At 33.4% G+C, this 9068-nt stretch overlaps 2 long non-coding RNA genes across 2 annotated transcripts; both read right to left on the bottom strand.

Annotated features, from left to right (window-relative positions):
* Positions 1–922: 922 nt before the first annotated feature.
* On the bottom strand, positions 923–1358 carry LOC123988806. The gene is made up of 2 exons (XR_006830305.1): positions 1095–1358; positions 923–1009 (listed from the first exon to the last, which is right to left on the bottom strand). It is a non-coding gene; the product is annotated as an uncharacterized LOC123988806 (long non-coding RNA).
* Positions 1359–3921: 2563 nt separating this feature from the next.
* LOC123988805 lies at positions 3922–4448 on the bottom strand. The gene is made up of 3 exons (XR_006830304.1): positions 4347–4448; positions 4152–4273; positions 3922–4075 (listed from the first exon to the last, which is right to left on the bottom strand). It is a non-coding gene; the product is annotated as an uncharacterized LOC123988805 (long non-coding RNA).
* Between the last annotated feature and the right edge of the window lie 4620 nt (positions 4449–9068).

Raw genomic sequence — 9068 nt, 5'->3', positions numbered from 1 at the left:
TGGTGAGTTGATTGACTTGATTTATCTTTATCTTACTTTATCTTAATTTATCTTAATTTATCTTAATTTTGTTATTTTTCTGTGATGCTGAATGGTTTTGTCTATTCAAGTGCTTTGAAGGTGCATGGTTTCTGTTTAATTCACCATTTTAAATGTTAGTTTTAATACTCTACTTGTTGAGTTATTTATTTATCTCTACGCTATACAGTAGCACAGCGTTAATTGAAACTACGCAGTCTACATTTGATTTGATTTAGTTGCTATTTACCCACTTTTTGAAATGTCATGCAATAATCGGTTCTATTTGCATTTGCATTGACATGACCATTTATCATTGACCAATACCGCTCACACTTTAACTTCTAATTTACTTGTGTAAAGGAATAGAGTATTTCATAATAATCTTCACAGTATATTTTAGTGAGCCCACTTCTTGATTTTGTATTCTATTTCATTATATTTCATTTGTTTTATGTTATATGACGTCACATTGCATTGTATCACACTGCGTTACTTATTATTACATTATGGTGGTCACGGCTTTCACTTTATCCTTAACGCTTTCCTATTTACTACATTATTTAATTTCTTGAATTAATAACTTCACTGATCAGTGGTTCATTCATTCATTCTTTCATTCTCTCATTTGTTCTTCTTCTGAATTAAATTAATTGAAGCTATTGTTATGATTTAGTCTAATTGTATGTTCATGGTGGTACAAAGTTTTGTAGATTATATTAACATATTTATGGTTTACTTTTATGCGGTTATTCTATATTTAATATATTTAATATTTAATATATTTTATATTTTAATTTATTTGTGTCACGCTATCACTGTTTATCACTATTTTATTTATTTCACTGTCGCCTTCTTGATTTGTCGCCTGTTATATATCCTTGGATATTTTGATTCTTCTTTGTTATTCTTTAATTCAATTAATTCATGATGTCCCTGTCTGGTATTGGTATTGTGTAGTTCTTTCATAACAGGGGGAAAGTGTGCTTTTCTGTGGGAATTAATATGCATGTTATTAAGTTAAGTTGTGCTATTCCTGTTTATTTTATGATGCGTTATTACAATTATTATCTTACCTTGCCTGTTTCCTTTTCTGAGTTGACTATCAGGCTTCCTTAATTGGTAATCTTGTTCTTGTTCGTTTTCTTAATGAGTCTTCTTACACTGTTCTGGTTTCTTGCTGACATTCCTTGTTTGACACATTAGGGTTAGGGCTAAGGTTATATTTCTGTAAATTCTGTCACCCGACATCTTTGAAAGTGTCTATTCTATGGTTTATGTTATCTATGGTTATCTATGGTTATACTATCTATGGTTATATTATTTTGAAATTTTGAAATTTTGAAATTCACTCCACTGTATCTTACTTTATCTTATTCTCTTATTCTGTTTTATATCACATATTGTGCTGATTATTTTGCTTACACATACCTTATACTATACTTTACAGATTGCACTTTACATTCCACATTTTCTCTTTTCTTAATTTCTTAATTTGTAATTTATAATTTCATAATCTCTTCAATTGATGGCTCGTATTTAATATTGTTAATTGTTTATTTATTCATTTTACTTGATTGATCAAGGCCAGTAGATTGATTATTGTTTTTCTTTTATGATGAATGGTTTTTCTGTGCAAGTGTCTATTTAATTTATCTACAATTGACGGATAATGGTTTGACTGTTAAATATCAGGCTTACTTGTTCGATTATACAATGATGTGGTGCTTAATTAGATACGTGCTTTATATTTGATTTTATTTTGATTTTGATTTTGTTGTTTTATTTATTCTTGATACCTCATATGGCGATCAGTTTCTACTTTCTATTTCTAGTTTCTATTTTAACTACGCAGTTAATGTTTGATTTGTTTATCGCTTTAGTTATTTATCTTAATACCTCATTCAATAATCGGTCCTTCTTACATTTGCACTGATATGATCATTTATCATTTATTATTTACAATTTGACTTATGGCCTGCTTTGACGGGGAAGTGGGTAATTGGGATGATAATCTTTACGGTTATGGTATACGTTCAGTTCAATTTCGGTATTTTGTATTCTATTATATTACATTACATTTCATATTCCTTACATTATATCTCTATTCTTTACATTATATCTCTTTTACCTTATATTAATTTTCTTCACACTACATTACACTGCATTACATTACATTGCATTGCACTGCTTTACATCAGGTTACATTACATTATACTGTTTTGCGTCACATTACATTATTTTACATTGTGTTGTTGGATTACGGCCTTCAATTCATAATTTATGTCTTATTATTTACCTCACTCTTCTTTAATATCTTTAATTAACTACTTTACTGTTTTGTCGCTCATTCTTCCATTCTCTCATTTGTTCTTCATTCTGAATTAAATTGAATTGAAGTTATTGTTATTGTTATGATTTAGTTTTAATTATAGGTTCATGGTGGTACAAAGTTTGTAGATTATATTAACATATTTATGTTTACTTTTATGCGGTTATTCTATATTTAATACATTTAATACATATATATTTTATATTTTAATTTAATTGTGTCACGTTATCACTGACTACCACTATTTTATTCCATTTCCTGTCGCCTTCTTGATTTGTCGCCTGTTATATATCCTTGGATATTTTGATTCTTCTTCGATATTCTTTAATTCAATTAATTCGCGATGTCTCTCCCTGGCATTGGTATTGCGTAGCCCTTTCACAAAAGGGTGACAGTGCCTTTCTGTAGGAATTAATGTGCATGTTATTCAGTTGTGCTTTTCATGTTTATTGTGCGTTGCCACAATCTTTATTTACCTTGCTTGTTTCCTGTCCTTGAGTTGACAATCAGGGTTCCTTAATTGGTAATTTGTTCTTCTTATCCCTAACGAGTCTTCTTACACTGTTCTTGCTTCCTGTTGACATCCTTGTTTTGACACATTGGGGGTTAGGGTTAAGGTTATATCTCTGTAAATTCTGTCACCTGACATCTTTGAAGGTGGCTGTTCTATGGTTTATATTATCTATGGTTATATTATTTTGAAATTCACTTCACTGTATCTATGCTATACCTTCACGGTATCATTCATTCTTTATTTTCTTTTCTTTTATATCACAGTGTATTGTGCTGGTTATTTTGCTTGCACATTACACTTTACGGCTTGCAGTACACTTTCCCATTTTCATTTTCACTTCCTCTTCGCTTTTTCTTATTTCTTTATTTACTCAATTTCTCGGTTCCTCAATTTCCCAGTTTCTTAATTTCTATAGTTGTGCTCGCAGTATATTCAATCTTTCGTTATTCACTTATTATTTACTCATTACTATTTATTTATTCAGTCATTCATTCGTTCTTTGCTCATTGTTTATCTGATTAATAGTCAAAGGGTTTAATTTATTTTACTCTAATTTCTTTCCTTTGTGCTGACAAGCGGTGTCCACAATTATTTACGGTTTATGATTTATAATTTATAATTTGTAGTTTATAATTTATGATTTAACTTGTAGGCTATTCTGGTTAAGAGATGGAATATTGTAGCTAATAATCTGTACGATTGTACTATATTATTTCATTAAACACACTTCTTGTATTGTATTTGTATTTTACTTTAGTATAATACCTTCTGTTTTACATTATATTACGTGACACTACGTTATATTGCGGAACATTACATTATTACATTATCATACTATGTTGATTACTACCTTCGCTCTGTCACTGTTCATTCATCCTGAATAAAATTGAACTAAAGTAACTGTTATGATTTAGTTTATTTTAACACACGATGGTACAAAGTTCTGTAGATTGTATTAGTTAATATATTATGATTTGCTTGGTTATTCTTTATTTTATATTGTATTTATATATTATTATTACTCTAATTTATTAGGTCGCGTTATCGCTGTACATTTTGTTTCATTATCGCTTCTTGATTTGTTCTTGATTTCCCTGTGCATCCTTGATATTCATTAATGTTTTGGTGTTCCTTTGATTTCCTTTAATCCAGCTTATTCATGACGTCTTTCTCTGGTCATAATGTTGCTCTTCCATGATGGTGGGCTGTTTCTGTAATTTAAATTTAATAGTCATGTCATCAGTATGGGTAATTACTGTTGTTTTATAGTATGTTGCATTACCTTACCTTGTTTCCTTTCTTTTCTTTTCCTTTTCAGTTGCAATTCAGTTCTCTTATTCAATGTCGTTCCTTTTAGCTAGTCCTTGCATGCTAGTTTTGACACCGTGGCTTTGGCGCATTAGGGTTTGCTGAAAATAATTGTCATTTGTCTTTGTTATCTCATCTCTGAATTTTACTTTTCAATGGTTTATTTTACTTTACCTTACTCGTACTTGCTAGTATTCTGTTGTTTCTCTTTTCCTTGATTTATTCATTCATTCATTCATTCATTTATTCATTATTCGTTATTCATTCATTTATTATTCTGACCAGTTGAGGTTGGTGATTTGATTTGATTTATCTTAATTAATTTTGCTATTCTTCTGTGATGATGAGTGGTTTTGTCCATTCAAATGCTTTCATGCTGCGCGGGTTCTGTTTAATTTCACCATTTTAAATATTAGTTTAGAATACTTACTTATTGATTGATTGATTGATTTATTCTTACACTATGCAGTAGCATAGTGTTTAACTGAATTACACAGTTTACATTTGATTTGATTTATTTACATGTTGTTTATTTCCTTATTTTGAAATGTCATGAAATAATTGGTTCTATGTACATTTGCATTGACACGATCACTTATCATCCACCATTTACCATTTAACATATAATTTACTTTGGTATAGAAATAGAGTATTTAGTTAATAAGCTTTACGGTTATATTTTGAGTCACTTCTTGTATTTCATATTCTACTTTATTTATTATACAACATTTGTTTACATTATTATATTACATTGCATTATATTACACTGTGTTGCTTTACCCTATATTATTACATTATGCTGGTCGTGGCTTTCACTTTATACTTTACGCTTCCTATTCACTTCATTTCTTTAATTTCTTTATTAATAACTTCACTGATAATTCGTTCATTCTTTCACTCCGTTATTGTTCATTCATTCTGTATTAACTGAATTAAAGTTACTGTTACGATTTAGTTTAATTTTATATTTATGGTGGTACAAAGTGTTGTAGATAAATTAATATATTTATGGTTTGCTTTGATGCGGTTATTCTATATTCAATATACTTATATTTTATATTTAGTTATTTGTGCCGCGTTATCACTGTTTATCACTATTTATTTTATTTTACTGTCGTTTCCTTGGTTGTCGCCTGTTATATCCTTGGATATTCTGATTCTTCTTTGATATTCTTTAATTCAATTAATTCATGATGTCTCTCTCTGGTACTGGTATTTTATAGTTCTGTCATAACAGGGTGACAGTGTGCTTTTCTGTGGGAATTAATATGCATGTTATTAAGTTGTGCTTTCTTATTCTTGTATATTTATGGTACGTTGTACAATTATTATCCTACCTTGTTTTTTCTCTGAGTTTACTAGCAGGCTTTTAATTGGTAGTCTTGTTCTTGTTCCTGTTTCTTTGCTATTCTTAACGAGTTTTCTTACACTGTTCCTGTTTCTTGCTGACATTTCTTCGTTGGCACATTAGTGACTAGGGTTAGATTACACCTTGCAAATTCTGTCACCCGACATCTTTGAAAGTGTATATTCTATGGTTTATACTTATATATATATTTATATTTTATATATCTATGGTTTTATTATTCTGAAATTCATTTCATTGTATCTATACTATACCTTCACGGTATTCATTCTTTCTTTTATTTCTTCTTATTTTAAATTCTTATTCTTTCTTAATTCCTTAATTCTCCTTTATTATTTAATCACCTTAATCGCGTTTAATTATGTTTATTACGTTTATTATTATTGATTATTATTGCTATTATGATTATTATTTGCTGTTTATTATTCACTATTGTATTCATCTGTCAGCTGTTACTTTACTTTATTTTAGCTTTTAGCTTTTAGCGTTTGCTTTTAGCTTACAGCTGTTATTTATCTATTGTTTATTGTTTGTTTGTTTATGGCCTGTTCTAATCATGGGATTCATGGGCTCATGGGTTATTCTTCATTCACTGTAGACAGATAGATAGATTGTCGCATTTCCTACATCATGTGACATTCAAAGCATGCTTATCATGAGTGAGTGAGCATTTGAGTGTTGTGTGTGAGTGTAAAGCATGTATGGGACATGTCATCGAGGGTTGCAGCGTACGAAGAGGTGGCGCGGTCACGCCGGGATGGTGTGATCCTTGAGGATATCCCCCCGGTGCCGACCGTTGTCGAGAGAAAAATATGTTCCTGCCTCTGCAGGTCGGCGTGATGACCTCAGGGATAAGGCACATCATCAGCAACCTACCAGGCGGACGAAGAGGGGGCACGGCCAACTGTGGAGATACGATGTCCCTGTCCTGGCCGTGCTGAAGTACAACTCCTGTCCTGGCATTAGTGCTAGGTAGGCGAAGAGGTGGCGCGGTCACGCCGGGAAGGCGCGATCCTGGAGGATGGCCCCCGGTGCCGATCGTTGCTGAAGAAAAAACGGCCTGTCCTCGTGGCAGGTCAGGTGGGCGTGATGACATCTAGGAAAAGCCACATCATCAATATCAACCCACCAGGAGGACGAAGAGGGGCACGGTCAACTGGACTTGGAAATACGATTGTCCCTGTCCTGGCCGTGCTGAAGTACAACCCCTGTCCTGGTAGCACTAGGCAGGGGAAGGGTGGCGCGGTCACGCCGGGAAGGCGCGATCCTGGAGGATGCCCCGGTGCCGGCCGTTGCTGAAGAAAAATTCCTGCGTGTATTTCTTCAGGTTTAAAATGTCCTTACCGCTAGATCGGAGGTGCAACGCCGTGGATCCGCAGATGCCCCATGTTACATGGCGTTTTTGCGGGAGGACGAATAATGCGAATGCTTGAATTGCCAAAGCGCCGTTGTGGCTACGTTGGTAACCTGTTAGATATCCCAAAGGATGAATAGGTACTGGCGGCCCACACAGGGGAGAGGTTTAGTGGGTAGTATATCCAGCCGCAGGATTGTCCCCTCTGGACTACCCTGCTTCAAGGTCGCCCCTTCTGGGCTGGACCTACTCTTGGGCTAAACCCCACCCTTCGGGGTCGGGTTTGCCAGGTTGCCCCCTTCTGGGGTTGCCCTCTTGGGTTTGCCCCACCAAACGGGCGCCCAGGCTGCCCCCTCAGGGCGGGTATGAGTCCCCAACTGCCCGGGCCCTCACCAGCCGAATAGAGTGAATGAGGGAACAACCGCGCGTGCGCAAATGCATTTTCCCTCTCTTATTAAAAAAAAAAAAAAAAAAAAAAAAAAAAAAAAAAAAAAAAAGGTTAGGGTTAGGTTAGGTTAGGTAGGTTGATTCCCGCTCGACGCGGCGAGGAGAGCGGACGTGTTTCGTGGTCGCTCCGCGGTCAGATTTGCAACGCGGTGGATAGTTGCTTAGATATTCGCGTTTTTGCTAGAATCATTTTATATTGTTCGGGAGTGCTAATGTGTCGTTTTTCAGTGTTAAATAATGTATTAATTAATTAATAATCATCGAAAACGTGGTGTGCGTGTTACACGGCAGTTTGACGTCGTATTTCCGTTGTTCGGGGCGTTTAATATAAACATTTGACATTATTTAAGAACAATTCTTGTTTATTAAGAACGTTTCGTGGTGTGATTCCGTGTTTTTTGAGTGATTTTATGATTAATTTGTGATTAACTTTGTTAATGAAAGCATGCAGGAACTGACAGGTTCGCAAGATGGCCGCCGTAGTTGAAGAAAGACAGACGGCTGCACGCGCGGCCAGGGCCCTTGGGTGAAGAGGACAGACGATGAGAAACTAGGTCAACGGTTTGGTGACGTATTACTTTAATTAATCTTTTATTGCGTTTTATTCATTTGTTTAACGTTATTGCGATGATTTATTAAGTGATTTATGTGAAAGTGCGTCGATATTTTTCGATATTTTTCGATATTTTGTTATTATTAGTATTAATATTGATCCATTTATTATTACTATTGGTTGCATGTGTTGACTGGCACTTTACCCCGCTGTATTATTATTTTCGTTTATTAATACATTCGATTGTTCGATTTTTCGATTAATCGATTATATATCTTGTTTTCGGTGATTGTTCGAGGCATAGCCTTTCCATTTATTCTATCTGTCATTTTAACGTGTTTATTCTCGTATATTTATTTATTTTATTTATTTCTATTTTCATTATTTTCATGTTCGATTATTATTTTATTATTCTATTGTTTATGGTGTATATCTTCTTCACCGTTCGCCGTCCATTATACAGTTATATTTCATTCCGTTTTGTATTTTGTGTTATTCTGTGTTATTGTTCATTTACTTATTTATTTATTATGTTAGTTTATTTATTTATTTATTAAATGCGGTGGGGTGATGTGCATTGATGATTTGTGCAACTCGCGTAATATTGATTATTGTTTATTTTATTCTGTATCATTGACGTCTTTCTTTATTTATTATTATTTAATCGCAACGATATAATTATAAATATATCGTGCTTAATAATCTGCGCAATCTACATCTTGTTCCGTTATTTCATTGTTCAATTCATTTATCGTTCCACTGTTACTGCATTTGCCGGTGTTGTTCTTTTATTTTGTTTTGTGAATCTTACCGGTTAATTATCGGTTATCAATGGTTTATGTCAGTGTATAATGTGTGTTCATGGTTTACTTGGCTTGCATTGCTGTTCGTGATAGTTCAAGTTCATTTTCATTATCATTCATTTTCTTTTATTTTCATTTTCATTTTCTTTATTTTCATTTCATTTATATTGGACGAAGCAGCAGTGTAATATGCTAAATGAATGAATTGAACAATCCGGGTTTTGTTTAACTATAATATTAACTGTTTTTCTTTTAGTTTCAGTTTCAGTTTCAGTTTCGGTTTCGGTTTTGTTTTAGTTTATTTCAGTATCAGTATGATTGTTTAAAGTGTGCGTGATGAGTGATTGATTGTGATTGTTTTGGGCTCTTGGCG

Source organism: Osmia bicornis, unplaced genomic scaffold (assembly GCF_907164935.1).
Source record: "Osmia bicornis bicornis unplaced genomic scaffold, iOsmBic2.1, whole genome shotgun sequence".
NCBI lineage: Eukaryota > Metazoa > Arthropoda > Insecta > Hymenoptera > Megachilidae > Osmia > Osmia bicornis.
This window is presented reverse-complemented; position numbering and strand designations above follow the sequence as displayed.